General features: G+C 44.0%; 1 protein-coding gene across 1 annotated transcript in view; it reads right to left on the bottom strand.

Moving 5' to 3' along the window:
- Window positions 1-16,726, bottom strand: part of TENM3 (teneurin transmembrane protein 3) — a 1,937,374-nt gene that overhangs the window by 1,783,663 nt on the left and 136,985 nt on the right. Inside the window, exon 2 of the mRNA XM_070757504.1 lies at window positions 3,560-3,622. The gene's annotated coding sequence lies outside the window, so the exon portion shown is untranslated. The remainder of the gene's footprint in view (window positions 1-3,559; window positions 3,623-16,726) is intronic.

Raw genomic sequence — 16,726 nt, 5'->3', positions numbered from 1 at the left:
TTACATGGTACATCATTATCTTCTTCTTTCCCTTAAGAATTGTCTAGCATTGGTTCAATCGAAATGTTCTGTTAAGAGGTATTAAAAGGCAAGCCTATAAGTTTTTCGTGTAACATGAAGAACAGTTTTTAAAATCAAATATTTACAATAAATCAATGAAAGTCTGCAAACACTGGTGACTACCTAACATATTGGAATTCAACTGCAATGAAACTTATTTCTGCAACTTTAGAAATAAATGTTTTTAAGAAGGAAACAAAAAGAATTCAATGAGCCACTTTTCTTCTTCAAAATGGAAGATGTTTTCTTGCTAATTTTGTTGTGTAGTGTTGTTTGATACCTAATGGAACCTGAGGAGAAATACCTCTGTCTAAAACTTGGAAATATGTGTGGTTTCATTAAAAAAAAACTAGTTTAAAGCAAAAAAACCATAACCCCACAAACGTGATTACAATTGGGCAAAGAAAGAAAAAGGATTTATCAAAACATCTGTTGGGAATTAGTGATAACATCAGCAGGGAACCAGTAGTTCTCCAAACAATAGTCTAGGCAACTCAGTGATTGCCAAAAATGCAAGCAAAGTCATAAAAAGCAGCAGGAAAAAAGAACTGGCAGCAGGAAACAATGGAAGTTGCCAGGGGGTCCATTGAAAAGTTAATTGAAGCAGCAAGCTGAGACCTGCAACCGGGAAGCATCCCTATTGAAGAAAACCAAATAGTAGCAGGGACTACTACAAAACAGAAGATTGATGAAAGGGAGGGGGGTGAAAAGCAGACAAACAATTCATTTCATAAGAAAGGTCAAGAGAGTGACAGGAAGAAAACTGGCAAGAGTAAAATAAATAAATAAAACTAGAAGCTGTTGCTGAAGCTATAAATGTATATAAGAGAAAAAGAACATAACATACTCACCATCATATATGACCATTACAAAATGTTTTGTCAGTTGTCAATCCAAACAAAAACAATCAAATAGGGTTTGAAAAATCTAGAAAGTGGTTTCAGTTGTAGTGTAACATTTTCTTTCATGTTCCTTAAGCTTCACTCCTTCTTTTGAAATGTTTGTATAACAGTAATAGATTAATAATCTTTGATTATATTTTCTAATGCCATAAACAGTGAATTTTGTCTCATTACATGTCAGAGTGAATCTTAAAAAAAAAAGAATCACATTTTACAGAAAGACTAATGACAATGGCAACTTTAACATTCATTACAATGTAATACAATAAATAATGGCTGCTTTGTATTAACCAAAAAACAAAATAATATGGAATACTTTTTGTGTAATCATGTTTACAAGTAATGAAAATACATCAAGATATCGTAATCTACTATATAACAGTACAATATATCTTGACTTTCTGAAGGGTATATAATTCCTACTGCTGTATCTGTTAACCACTTTCAGAACAATATACAATACAAGTCAATAACAAAGCAACAGCCATTATTTAATCTGTGAGGAGAAAAATTCTTACTTGCAAAACTCTTCCTACATGAATCAATCCCATCCCAATGTCACATTTCTATATGAGCTTGAACTCATTTTAGGCAAGGTATCTGCTAATATGAAAAGTCAGAAATGTAATCCAGATTTCTTTGCCCAACCGGCTATTTATAGGTATCATGAGCTGAATAAAAATGTATAGGAAATTGGTTTTTTAGATGGTTAGAGCCAAAAACTGAAGACATAATTACACAAACTAACACTTATGATAAGAAAAATTGGATCAAAAAAGTATTTTTAAAAGTATAGGACAAAGTATATTACCTTAATTATAAAATAGACACACCCATCTAAAAATTAATTATGGAGATCAGTAAGAACTCCATAACCTCTCCCCAAAACCAACCCCCAAACTTTAAAGCACTATGTAAATAACAATTTCTTTACAAACTTCATTAAAACTAGCAAGGAGGCAAAAGTATCAAAGATAGCGTGATAACAACTATTTTACTTTTCAAAGGACTATCTGCAAATGAAGAAAAGTAATTATACATGGACATTTACAAAGGTTAACATCACTGATTCATAATGATTACATCCTATTTCAGCTGATTGTCCTTTCAAAACTGAAAACTGATCCGTTATAATTTAATGCTTAACTTATACTAAATTTAGAAGTAAATTTAGTATATAATTTTAGAAGCATTTTGAGAATGTTTTCTAAGTATTCTTCACTATAAAAAACAAGTGTACCAGTACCTGCTTATTTTTGAGAAAGGTTTAACTGATTTCCTAGCACATATGTTCCATGTGGTCCCTTCCAGATCCACACTTCTAAAATTCTAGTTATATTGAACATTTCTCTAACCATAATGAAATATGCATAGCAATTCCACTCCCAATCAATATTTTATCATTTCAATTACTATAGCCTGGTATCTCAAAAACTCAAATCATGGTTTAAAGGAAGTTGCATGGTATACAAAGGAAAGGTTTGTTTCAACTAATAGTTAGCATGGTTCTAAAACTTACTTTGGGTATTGCTTACCTCCTTAGACAAAGAGAAAAACAAGATGCCAAAGCACAAGAGGTGGCAAAAGTCTTTTGTGAATGGTATCACACATTGGTTAATACAAATATATAAAGAAAAAGTATCAATTTAAAATGTTATAGAAAGTACTGCCAGTGCATGTTTCTGAAGGCCACTTCCCCCCCCCCAAATATTGAAGATAATTATAGACAGAAATAGCTTTTCTAGAAGTTATGATCTGTCTAATGTGATCTTTCTCTGTCCTTAAACAGCGGGATTGCTCATATACTGTACAGGCCTTCATAATTACTTTACTTGAATGTAATACTTTAATGAAGATGAGTTTAATTAAATTAAATTTCTCCCTAGTGGTTACTCAATCAAAATGCAGTCTACCCTCATTATATTACCAGTAGGAGTCCAACATTATAAATACTACAAGAAAGGTTATTTTAATGAGATTGGTCATTATGTGCTATACTTGGGGGTAAGTAACAGATTTTAAATGTCACAACAGCTGACTGTATATTAAGATGAAAGGCCGTTTTTAAATTTTCTCATTTGTATTTTATTCTAGGCATTACCTTCAATAAAATATTAGAATATCTACTGAAAAATGTCTGTTGAATTATTACATTAGATCAAGAAATAAATAATATTATCATCATGTTTTCATATATGGTCATCATTCCTTAATGTTTCAAATATACTGTGAAAACTTTATCCTTGTTATATTTATTAATATTGTGTTCTTGCCAATAACATTTGATGCTACTCAATTAATATATTCTGAAATGTGTAATGAGTTTGTTAGTTAAAAATACTAGGAAGCACAGCAATATTGAAATTTTGAAGTGAATGTAATTTAATTAATTTAATTTAATTAATTTGACTTCTATGCCGCCCAATCTCATTGGAATCCAGGGCGGCTCACAACAATTTTAAAAAAATGATACAATGTTACAAAATGTTACAAAAGTCAAATATTAATAGATTAAAAAACAGTAAAACCCCATTATAAAACAGTAAACCCACATTATAAAACAATAACCCACTATCCAACCAAACACACATACATACCAAATCAGTTACAATTCAGCCATGAGTAGATGTTGCATTCACGGCCCCCAGGCCTGAACTGAACTGTAATTTCAGAAAAGGAATACAAATGTAACATACAATTCAATATTACTCCTATGATAAAGTAATTGCACTAGTCAGCAGCTGTATTCTGAAAATCAATAATTAAAATTAAAAATAAATTAAATAAAAAATAAATTACACCACTTGAAGTCAGGCAGTAATTATATTCATTAGGAACACTAAACCAGGGATCACATGTAAATTCTACTGCTTTTCTCTGAACTTATTTTATACTGATATTTGAGAAGAAACAATCAGGCGATATTATAGACTAGGTCATGTTAATTCTGGGTAGTAATGATGAGTAAATAGTAGCATCCAAAGAAGATATGCAGCTTCAAAAAGTAACCAGAAAATTAAACAATAAAAGAAGAATAGATGACTTTACAGAATTAACACAAATTTAATAGTCATTAACAGTATTAAAATATTTTAAGATTAAAAATTAAAAGTTAAAAAAAATAAAGTGGAGAAGGATTAAAGCATCTGTATACAGTATGTTATTTTGGAAAACAAGATGCTTATGAACAAATGAAATAACTAATATTCCTTGGTGAAAAAGTAATTATAGATTGATCATATTAAATCAATATTTTATTTTCTAAGTAGCTGCATCTCAAGAAACACATATGCACAAAACATATAAAAATCATCTGCAATATCTGTTGTTGTTCTTTGACAAAGCCTTGTATCATTAGAAATATGTCACAATTACAGACAGTTATAAAAATGCTGGAAAATTGTAACTGCCATTATGCTGGGGGAAATTCTGAGAATAGAACATGTGGTGGTTCTCAGCTCTTTATCTTAATCTTTTGAGGTTAAAAGAAAGAATTTTAATTTATGAAATTAAATGGAAAAGGGATGCAGTAATGGGCAAGTGTTAAGATTCCAGTTAATGCATACATTGCCATTCATCTCAACTTTACCTATGGCAAGACCTAAGGTCTAAAGCAGCGGTCCCCAAACTACGGCCCGCGGGCCGGATGCGGCCCACTGAGGCTATTTACCTGGCCCACAGCAGCGTACAAGATTTTACCATATATAATATACTAAGTTCCCGAATCTCCCCTCCACTATGCTGCTGAGCGTCTGGCGGCGGCAAAGAAGAGGAAAGCCAGGGGGTGGGGAGGAAAGCACCCTATGGCAGAGCAGCAACAGTTCCTCTCCCTAAAGGCGAGAAAGAAATTAGCCAATTGCTTTCCTCCACGCCCCCTGGCTTTCCGCCTCCTCCTCCAGACACTCAGTTGCAGACCGTCTTGGTCCCTCCAGTGCCGCTTTTTTGCTTTTTTTTTTTTTTTTTGCACCCGTGAGGTTTGCGCGCGTTTGGGCACTTTTGGTGTTGGGGGGGGGTCTGCTGCGGAGAGGGAGAGAGAGAAAGAGGGAGACATAGAAAGGGACTGAGAGAGAAAAATAAAGCAAGAAAGAGAGGGAGAGAGAGAACCGGAGAGTGCTGCTTTTTTGCTTCTTCGCTGCCCCGCAGGGAGCCTGGAAGCCCTGCAAGAGCGTCTGGAGGGGGGCAGTAAACAAGCCATCAGGACCCCCGCGCACTAAATTGTTAACGGGCACACCGTCCCGGCCAGGCGACGGGGAGGCCCTCCCTATGGTTGCCCGCCGCCCAGGCCCCGCGCTTGGAGCCGGGGGCGACGGGGCCTAGCCTCGGCTTACTTGGCCCCGGCGCGGCCGAAGCGTGGGGCGGAGTAGGCGGCAGCGGCTGCTTCAGGCCCGCCCCCGAGCTGAGCTTCCTTTGGCTTCCTTCGGGGCAAAGCTGCAAAGCTCACCTGCCGCCTCGAAGGAAGCCAAAGGAAGCTCAGCTCAACGAGGACCGGCTCCTTTTCGGAGCTGCGTTGCTTGAGGAGATCCCTTCGCCCGGAGGCTGAGGCTGCAACAATTCAGCACCGAGAAAGACCGGCTCTTGGTCCCTTGAGCCCGCCGCCTCCGTTCGGGCGAAGGGATCTCCGCAGTGGGCGGTGGCAGCGGTGGCAGCTTCAAGGGACCAACACCCGGTCCTCATTGAGCTGAGCTTCTTTTGGCTTCCTTCGAGGCTGCAGGTGAGCTTTGCAGCTTTTGCCTCGAAGGAAGCCAAAGGAAGCTCAGCTCGGGGGCGGTCCTGAAGCAGGCCGCCGCCACCTACTCCGCCCCGCGCTTCGGCCGCACCGGGAGCTCTGGTGGGCGCGGGGCAGCAGGGCAAGCCACGAAGGTGGCGCAGCGTGGGTCAAGCGGGAGGGCACAGCAGTAGTCGTAAGGCGGCGGTGGGGCGGTTGGCTGCAAGGCACCGGCGGCGGCGGCTTGATGTGTTGCAGGACGCCGTACATTGCTGGTGCTGCACTGGGCATGGGGCTGGCACCTACGTCCTGGGCCAGCCAGCGGGCCAGTGCCAGTCCCGTGTCCATGCCCAGCGCAGCGTCAGCAATGTACTGCGACCCGACGTTGGTGCCACTGTCTTGGAAGCTTCTGCTTGCAGCCGACTGCCCCGTGGCGTGTTGCAGGGCAGGAAAAAAAAGAAGAGAGGAAGGAAGAGAGAAGAAAAGGAGAGAGAGAGAGAAAAAGAAAGCAAGAGAGAGAGGGAGAGAAAAAAGGTGAGGGGGAGGGAATGTGAGAGAGAAAAAGAGAAAAATGAGAAAATGATGGAGGGAAAGAACGAGGGAGAGGGAAACAAAACAAATGAGAAAGAAGGAAAAAAAGGGAGAGGGAAGAGAGAAGTGGGAAGGAGGGAGGGAGGGAAAGGAGAAATGGCAGGAAAAGGAAGGAAGGAAGAAGAAATGGAGGGAACAAGGAAGGAAGGAAGAATGAAATGAATGGAAGGGCGGAGGAAGGAAAGACTTTTTTGGGGGGGGTGTGTACATTTTTTTAAATTTTTCTGTCAACATACATTCAAACAATACAATGTACCATCTAATTTTCCCTGAATAAAATGTGGTATTTTGTCAATAACTAATATCAATCATCAAAAAAGTTGCAAAAGTTTTTTTTCTAATGTTGTCATCCAGGTACATACTTTTCTTTTAATTAAATTCCCTTCTTAATGTTCCTTCAAAAAGTACACCACCAATTATATTTCTAAGTTATTAATCATTATGCCAAAGTGCTTCCTTCTTTATATATTTTTCTATAAATATTTTTATACATTTTTCTATAAACCAATAAAACCTTGTATAGCCAATCAGATGTTAACAAAAGAAAATTAAAAACAAAACATAAACATGTATGAATTTCAGACTTCTTCCCTCCCTCTAAATAGTACATTCCCATTTTGTTTTTTTATGTTAAAATAAGGTATGTGCAGTGTGCAGAGGGATTTCTTCATAGTTTTTTTTATAGTCCGGCCCTCCAACAGTCTGAGGGACAGTGAACTGGCCTCCTGTGTAAAAAGTTTGGGGACCCCTGCTCTAAATAGTACATTCCCATTTTGTTTTTTTATGTTAAAATAAGGTATGTGCAGTGTGCAGAGGGATTTCTTCATAGTTTTTTTTATAGTCCGGCCCTCCAACAGTCTGAGGGACAGTGAACTGGCCCCCTGTGTAAAAAGTTTGGGGACCCCTGGTCTAAAGCCATTCAACTTGAGAATGACAAACTGGGTATGAATATTATTCAGCTACGTATGCTGGCAGAGAGGCATGCAGCAGGCCCTGTCAGCCATTATTCCACTTGGTGGGATCCAGGAGAAGGGCCTTCTCTGCCTTGCACCTGCCCTGTGGAACATCTCTCCCCCACCCCATGTGACAATGGCCACAACCCTCATGACCTTCCATAAGAACCTAGCTTGGGGATCCAATGGGAGAATATCATAATGCAGATTGTTGATTGATTAACAATATTCAGGCCTCAGCGCTATTGCAAAGTTGAGCAAACAGTTTTTTGCAGTTTTGGTTCACAAATGATACACCCTTATATTTTAGTAAAGCCAATTAAATCAATATAAATACTCCAGAAATAGTTTAAGGCATAACTACCAAAGAATAAAGCATAGTTTGTGTTCATATATCTGCCACTCCCAAAAATCAAGTTTAGGCTATATTATAATGGAAATGCCACTAACTTTCATGATGAGTTTATATTTAGCATTAAATAAGAAAATGGAAAACAGAAATACTGTGCTTTGAAGATGCCACCTTGTTAAAAAATAATAAAGAACTTCAAGCATTTCACAAACAAGCATTTCACAAAAATCAACAGTAACCTATATTCTTTGAAAAATAGCAACACAGTGAATACAAAAAGATTTTGATGAATACCAAATTAACTCTAGAACACTTTACTCCTAATGCTTTTTCCATATAAATAAGAGCATTAACCCTATATTGCAGAGTTACTCAACCTTGGGCAGCTGGAAGTATTTTTCTTTGCTTCTTCTTATATTTAGGATTTACAATTCTTGATTGGCCAAGTGTGATTGGACCCACAAGGAATTTCTCGCTGGTGCACAAGCTCTCAATGTACATACAAACTACAAATGATAAAGCATGATCTTAATCGTCCTAAAATACATCCTCCTAAAATACATTCATCATAAATCATAAGATACAGTGATAATCATAGGATATTAAACAGTAATAATCATAGGATACTAAATAAAACACATTAGGGCACTAAATAAAACAATTAATATAAATTGTAAGATACAAGCAACAAAGTTGTAGTCATAAGAAGGAAATAGGAAATAGGAAAAATGAAAAGGGTAATAGTATTACAGGCCTATTAGGTAGTTTGACAGTGTGGTGGGAATTAGTTATTTAGCAGAGTGATAGCATGAGGGAAACATTGTTTGTGTGTGTGTGTGTGTGTGTGTGTGTGTGTGTGTGTGTGTGTGTGTGTGTAGTTGTTTTGGCATGCCTTGCCCTATAACGTCATCTTGAGGGAAGGATTTGAAACAATTATGTCCAGGATATGAAGGTCTGTAGATATTTTCAGGCTCCTGCCGTATAGCAATTTTTTTTCTGCAGTTCTAACCATCCATTGAAGACTGTGTCTGTCTTGTGTAGTTGCAGTGCTGACAGTTATAGTGGTACAAATAATAGACCCAACCATTCCTTTATAGAAAAATATCAGCAGCTTTTGGGACAGCCTGAACTTTCTGAGTTGGTGTAAGAAGAATTCTTTGCTGTTCATTTTTTAATGACATTTTTGATGCTGGGTGTACATTTTAAGTCTTGAGATATTATAGAACCTAGAAACTTGAAAGTCTCTACTATTGATACTGTGTTATCTAGTACTGTAAGATGTCAAGGTCCTGTTCGAAAGCGATTGACAAACATCTTTGTAAGATATTGTATGTGTATAATAGGAAAATATTTTCCTAAAATCTGCTATCGTTTCTACAGTTTTGAGTCAGTTCAAGATTGTTCTGGCTGCACCACAAGGCTTGATGTTCAACTTCCCATCTATATGAAGATTAGTCACTGCCTCGAAAGAGAACAATCACTGTTGTATCATCTGCAAACCAGTACTTTAACAGAGGGAACCCTTGAAATGCAGTCTTTGGTATATAGAGAGAAGTGAAGTAGAGAGAACACACAGGTGTAGGATGTGTGGGGTGTGTGTGCTAATTGTATAGGTATATGATGTGATTTTTGCTTAGCTTCACCTGCTACTCCCTCTCTGTTAAAAAGCTTATGATCTACTTACAAGTGTGCTCAAGCATGGCTAGCTGAATATCTGGAATGATGCTGTGCTGAAGTCTACTAAAAGGACCCTTATAATTTGACAAGTTGGAAGTTTTAAGTAAAACACTCATGTAATTGCAAGATAGCTTTTTATGTTGGAATATTAAAAATCTAATAAAAACGGGGTAGTTCTGAACCTTTATGCTTAGAAATAGTGAATTTGGTCTGGACACGTCAAATTAACAATCCTTAAGCCAACCTGGTTCCCTATGTTTCACATAGTAAATGTATTCAATATTCTAGTGCCATGTTGGCAATCCTATAGCATGCATGCCACAGTGGCTCGTGGAGCCATATCATAGGGCACATGAAGTGTTGCCCTATGTCAGCTCCAGTGCGATGCCAGTTGACTTTCAGCCATTTCCCCCTCTGAAGTTTCCCTGAAGCCCCGGAGTGCAAAAAAATGCTCAATGGGCAAACCACAAATTTGGAAAATCAGATTTCTGGTTTGCTCATTGTGCTGTTTTTTTGCACTCCGAAGGCTTTAGGGAAACTTCATGAAGCCCCAGAGTGTGAAAAACAGCCCAACGGGCAAATCAGAAGTCTGTTTTTCCGAACTTCCAGTTTGCCCATTTGACTATTTTTTCACTGTCTCAGGCTTCAGTGAGACCTATGTGCATGCATGGAGACAGGGACGTGGGGGTGTTGTGTGCATGTGCAGAGGCAGCGTGGAGGTGCACATGTGTCAGGAAGGGAATGGGTGTGGGCACATGCACGTGTGCTAGCATATGCACACACACACTCTTTTGGCACACGAACCAAAAAAGGTTTGCCCTCACTCTTCTAGTGAATACTGATTTATATTGTTTTAAGTATTGTCCTATAAGATTTTAAAGCTATGGTTCTTATAAATCATATATAGATGTTCCTTCATAAACACTGAATAAATAAAACTGATTTAACTTGTAAGTACCCAACTTTTTAAATATATTAAAAAATTATCATATGCAGCAAACTATTTATACTGTATTTACTTAATTTTAGTATTATAATTTTTAATAATTTCTTTCAAGAAAAACTTCTTAATGTAATTTTACAAAATATATATTGAAAATGGGGATGGGTTCTAACTTACCTCACTGCCGGTTCACTTCCTGCCATGCCATACAGTGGCAAAAAATCCATTTTTTTAAAAGAAAGCAAAAAACAAGATGGCAAATGCATGCAATGCCGGAATTTCAGCTTCTGCGCATGTACAGAAGAAAAAATGCAACCCCCACCCCAAATGAAGATGGCAACCACATGCACAGTTCCAGAAACTCAGTTTCTGAACATGTGCAGAAGAGAAAAAAAACCAGGAAAAAATATTTTTAAAACTTATGTTTTTTTTTTTTTAAAAAGACATGGCAGCGCCCACAGACCGGCGATAATCAAACCGATTCTGTGACATCATTGTGACATCACCAGAGGGTTGCTACTAGTTCGGCCAAACCAGACAGAATTGGGAGGAATACACCTCTGCTATAAATCATACTTCATCGCTAACTAAATATACTAAATATATTCATTTAAATTATTTTTATCTCAGGTTTCATGGCAATACCTTTTGCAAGGTAATTTCAAGATAGATTCTTTAAATAGTATAGCAAATCATACATTATAAAAAATCTCTTACAAATCAAATTTCAGAAGAGTGTAAGTTGGAATGAAAACCAGCAGAATGATCATAAAACCATGGAAAGAAACTGTCTTTAAAAACCATTCAAATTGAGAATGATAGGCAGACTTTCATACTAGATGCATAATCCATAGGTTTTCTGCAACAAATTCTGGTCCCAACAAAATCGGAAGACACTAACTTTCTATAAGAAACAATGCTTCAAGAGTTAGGTAGAGTAATTTATATATGTGTGTGCAATTAAACATGCAAAGGGAAAATATAAGATTGACCAAATATATTTATCTTTTCTTGAACAATTAGGACTGTGGTCCCCAACCTCTGGGCCACAACCCACTAGTGGGCCATGAGTTGTTTGCAATGCATGTGCATCCTCACTTGTGCAAGCAGATGACTGCTGCATAGACACTCCATTTGCATGAGTAGCAGGCGTACATGCACGACACTCATACAAATGGAACTTCATCTGCATGTGAGCTTGCTGGCCACACGTGAAACCACCTCCTCTCCCTCTCCTGCCAGTCCGCAAAGATAAAATATATAATGTGATATAAAGGTGCAAGAAAAAACATCTGCTTCTAGTTACCTATTAATATATAAAATAGTTATACAATATAAAACTTTCTAGTCTTGATCTTACCCCAAAGGGTCTAGAACAGGAATGTCAAACTCACGTCATCATGGCAGCATGAGGAACATCCGAGACGCTCAGCGTGGGGGCGGGTGAGAGCCGCTGCGACCTGGGCGTCTCCTGAGGAGCCCAGCCCAGCTGAGGACCGGAGGGGGCTGCTGGCGGCTACTTAAGATCCCCCAAGACGCCAGAAACGCTGAGGAACATCCGAGACGCTCAGCGTAGGGGCGGGTGAGAGCCGCTGCGACCTGGGCGTCTCCTGAGGAGCCCAGCCCAGCTGAGGACCGGAGGGGGCTGCTGGCGGCTACTTAAGATCCCCCAAGACGCCAGAAACGCTGAGGAACATCCGAGACGCTCAGCGTGGGGGCGGGTGAGAGCCGCTGCGACCTGGGCGTCTCCTGAGGAGCCCAGCCCAGCTGAGGACCGGAGGGGGCTGCTGGCGGCTACTTAAGATCCCCCAAGATGCCAGAAACGCTGAGGAACATCCGAGACGCTCAGCGTGGGGGCGGGTGAGAGCCGCTGCGACCTGGGCGTCTCCTGAGGAGCCCAGCCCAGCTGAGGACCGGAGGGGGCTGCTGGCGGCTACTTAAGATCCCCCAAGACGCCAGAAACGCTGAGGAACATCCGAGACGCTCAGCGTGGGGGCGGGTGAGAGCCGCTGCGACCTGGGCGTCTCCTGAGGAGCCCAGCCCAGCTGAGGACCGGAGGGGGCTGCTGGCGGCTACTTAAGATCCCCCAAGACGCCAGAAACGCTGAGGAACATCCGAGACGCTCAGCGTGGGGGCGGGTGAGAGCCGCTGCGACCTGGGCGTCTCCTGAGGAGCCCAGCCCAGCTGAGGACCGGAGGGGGCTGCTGGCGGCTACTTAAGATCCCCCAAGATGCCAGAAACGCTGAGGAACATCCGAGACGCTCAGCGTGGGGGCGGGTGAGAGCCGCTGCGACCTGGGCGTCTCCTGAGGAGCCCAGCCCAGCTGAGGACCGGAGGGGGCTGCTGGCGGCTACTTAAGATCCCCCAAGACGCCAGAAACGCTGAGGAACATCCGAGACGCTCAGCGTGGGGGCGGGTGAGAGCCGCTGCGACCTGGGCGTCTCCTGAGGAGCCCAGCCCAGCTGAGGACCGGAGGGGGCTGCTGGCGGCTACTTAAGATCCCCCAAGACGCCAGAAACGCTGAGGAACATCCGAGACGCTCAGCGTGGGGGCGGGTGAGAGCCGCTGCGACCTGGGCGTCTCCTGAGGAGCCCAGCCCAGCTGAGGACCGGAGGGGGCTGCTGGCGGCTACTTAAGATCCCCCAAGACGCCAGAAACGCTGAGGAACATCCGAGACGCTCAGCGTGGGGGCGGGTGAGAGCCGCTGCGACCTGGGCGTCTCCTGAGGAGCCCAGCCCAGCTGAGGACCGGAGGGGGCTGCTGGCGGCTACTTAAGATCCCCCAAGACGCCAGAAACGCTGAGGAACATCCGAGACGCTCAGCGTGGGGGCGGGTGAGAGCCGCTGCGACCTGGGCGTCTCCTGAGGAGCCCAGCCCAGCGGAGGACCGGAGGGGGCTGCTGGCGGTTTTCTTTTCCGGTTCCGGCGGAGCAGCGGGAAGGAAGGAGGGATGCCGCTGCTCCGCCGGACTACGGTGATAACAACAATAATATAGGTAATTTTGAATTAGTTTGAACGCCAGTGTGCATGTTTGGTGAGTTGAAAGTTCCTAGTCTCGGTGTCCGGTTCCTGTGTGTGCGTCCTCTCCTTAGTTTTGCCGTGGGAGAGTTAAGAGCTGGGAGCCTCGATCAGCTGGGGCTCGGAAGATGGCGGCCGCTGTGGAGCGAGCGAACTTGACAGCCAGGCAGACCAAGACGCCGAGCAGCTGTGCGGTGGGTGCGCTCGGCGCTGGAGGAGACCTGGCGGACGGAGGACCGACCATTGCGATAGGAGAGAGGAGATTGAAAGGAGACCAAGGGAGGAGGACTGGTAGATCAAGGTCTGATGGTGGGAGAGTTTTACAGACATGGATGCCCCCCTCCCTAGTCTGGGGGGGGAGGGAGAGAGATGCTGAATGATCCTTGACTTTTGAATAACCTCTGCCCCTGAGAACTTGGCACTTTGAGAAAATTGGCATTTTGAGGAATTTGGCACTTTGAAAAACTTGGCACTTTGAAAAACTTGACACTTTGGGAAACTTGGCACTTTGAGAACTTAGCACTTTTATTAGTTGCTGCTGACCGTATTTCCTAATCGAATTGAATTATTCATTATTACCTATGTTTGTATTTTTATTGTTATTTTTAGTCAGTTTTAATAGTGTTTTTAAGATTAATATCGTTCTTAATTGCTATTTTTATACTGCTATCAATTTAATTGCTTTTTTAACATAATTGGGGTTTTATATAATGGGTGACTGGGGTACATATACTTGTGGGTATGAATGGAATGATTGGTATGATTGGGGGGGTGGGGGGGTGGGGATATGGTATGGATGAGTTGATTGACAGTAGTGCGAATGACAGATTTGGCCCACCTGACGCCCGGGAGACAGGGGAGGGAGGGACACCGATCTCTGGGGTGGCAGAGGGTCGGAATATTTCAGTGTTGCTGGGGAGAGGCAGATATGGCGGGGGCCACAGAGCTAGCCGTTCCAGGGGAACGAGGGACCGTTGCTTAATAACGGTCCCTTGTTCCGGCTCTGTGAGCCCAATCTTGGGTACTGGTGATGAGTGTAACTCTGGCCCTGGACTCAGGTTGCTGCTGCTTAATGCCAGGTCGGTGGTCAATAAAGCTCTCCTCATCCGGGATCTGATCCTGGATGAGAAGGCCGACCTGGCATGTATTACTGAAACCTGGCTGGGCCCAGAGGGAGGTGTTCCTCTCTCTGAAATTTGCCCAGCTGGGTTTCAGATATGGCACCAACCTCGACCCCAGGGAAGGGGGGGAGGAGTGGTTATTATAGCCAGGGAGAGCCTTTGCCTACGTGGACTCATTGCTCCGGAAATTGCGGGTTGCGAGTCACTCTTGATGAAGTTGGACTTAGGGGTTCAGGTGGGCTTATTTCTCACGTACCTGCCTCCCAGCTGCGTGTCAAAAGCCCTGCCTGTGCTACTCGAGGAGGTAGCCGGGTTGGCGGTGGAGTTCCCCAGACTTATTGTCTTGGGGGACTTCAATCTGCCGTCACTCGGCGAAACCTCTGGGTTGGCACAGGAGTTCATGGCCACCATGACAGCCATGGACCTGACTCAAGTAGTACGGGGTCCGACTCATGAGGGGGGGCACGCACCTGACATGGTATTCCTTTCCGAGCAATTGAGCAATGGTCTGAGACTAAGGGGCTTAGAAGCAGTGCCTTTGTCATGGTCAGACCATTTTCTACTACGGCTTGACTTCCTGGCTCCAATCCTTCCCCGCAGGGAGGCGTAACCAATGAAGATGTTCCGCCCCAGACGCCTGATGGACCCACAGGGCTTTCAGACGGCGCTTGGGGTTATTCCAGAGGCACTCATCCACAGTTCGGCGGAGTCTCTTGCGGAGGCCTGGAATACGGCTGCTGTGGAGGCTCTCGACCGGATTGCGCCTTTGCGACCTCTCCGTGGCGCTAGACCCCATAGAGCCCCATGGTTCAACGAGGAGCTCCGGGAGTTGAAACGCCAAAAGAGACGTCTAGAGAAGCGATGGAGGAAGAGCAGGTCTGAATCTGATCGAACACTTGTAAGAGCTCATATTAAGACTTACAAAGTGGCGCTCAAGGCGGCAAGATGCGCGTACCATGCCGCCTTGATTGCATCAGCGGAATCACGCCCGGCCGCTCTGTTTAGGGTGACCCGCTCCCTTCTTAACCAGGGGGGAGTTGGGGAGCCCTTGCAGAGTAGTGCCGAGGAGTTTAACACGTTTTTCGCTGATAAAGTCGCTCAGATCCGGGCTGACCTCGACTCCAATTGTAAAACAGAGTCGACTGACAATGAGTCAGTCGAGGTGACTGGGGCACGTACTTGTCCACCTGTCTGGGAAGAGTTTGATCTGGTGACACCTGATGAAGTGGACAAGGCCATTGGAGCTGTGAGTTCCGCCACCTGTTTACTGGACCCGTGTCCCTCCTGGTTGGTCTCGGCCAGCAGGGAGGTGACACGGAGCTGGGCCCAGGAGATTACCAATGCTTCCTTGGGGAGGGGAGTTTTTCCATCACTCTATAAAGAAGCGCTTGTGCGCCCCCTCCTCAAGAAGCCTTCCCTGGACCCAGCCATACTCAACAACTATCGTCCAGTCTCCAACCTTCCCTTCATGGGGAAGGTTGTCGAGAAGGTGGTGGCACTCCAGCTCCAGCGGTCCTTGGAAGAAGCCGATTATCTAGGTCCCCAGCAGTCGGGCTTCAGGCCCGGTTACAGCACGGAAACCGCTTTGGTCGCGTTGATGGATGATCTCTGGCGGGCCCGGGACAGGGGTTTATCCTCTGTCCTGGTGCTCCTCGATCTCTCAGCGGCTTTCGATACCATCGACCATGGTATCCTTCTGCACCGGTTGGAGGGGTTGGGGGTGGGAGGCACTGTGCTTCAGTGGTTCTCCTCCTACCTCTCTGGCCGGTCGCAGTCGGTGTTAGTGGGGGGTCAGAGGTCGACTCCGAGGTCTCTCCCTTGTGGAGTACCTCAGGGGTCGGTCCTCTCCCCCTTGCTATTTAACATCTACATGAAACCGCTGGGTGAGATCATCCAAGGACATGGGGTGAGGTATCATCAATATGCCGATGATACCCAGCTTTACATCTCCACCCCATGCCCAGTCAACGAAGCGGTGGAAGTGATGTGCCGGTGCCTGGAGGCTGTTGGGGCCTGGATGGGTGTCAACAGACTCACGCTCAACCCGGATAAGACGGAGTGGCTGTGGGTTTTGCCTCCCAAGGACAATCCCATCTGTCCGTCCATTACCCTGGGGGGGGAATTACTGACCCCCTCAGAGAGGGTCCGCAACTTGGGCGTCCTCCTCGATCCACAGCTCACATTAGAGAACCATCTTTCAGCTGTGGCGAGGGGGGCGTTTGCCCAGGTTCGCCTGGTGCACCAGTTGCGGCCCTATCTGGACCGGGACTCATTGCTCACAGTCACTCATGCCCTCATCACCTCGAGGTTCGACTACTGTAATGCTCTCTACATGGGGCTACCTTTGAAAAGTGTTCGGAAACTTCAGATCGTGCAGAATGCAGCTGCGAGAGCAGTCATGGGCC

The sequence above is a fragment of the Erythrolamprus reginae genome, chromosome 7, assembly GCF_031021105.1.
Source record: "Erythrolamprus reginae isolate rEryReg1 chromosome 7, rEryReg1.hap1, whole genome shotgun sequence".
In the NCBI taxonomy this organism is placed as follows: Eukaryota; Metazoa; Chordata; class Lepidosauria; order Squamata; family Dipsadidae; genus Erythrolamprus; species Erythrolamprus reginae.
The sequence above is the reverse complement of the archived record's forward strand: the minus strand, read 5'-3'. Positions and strand labels throughout refer to the sequence as shown.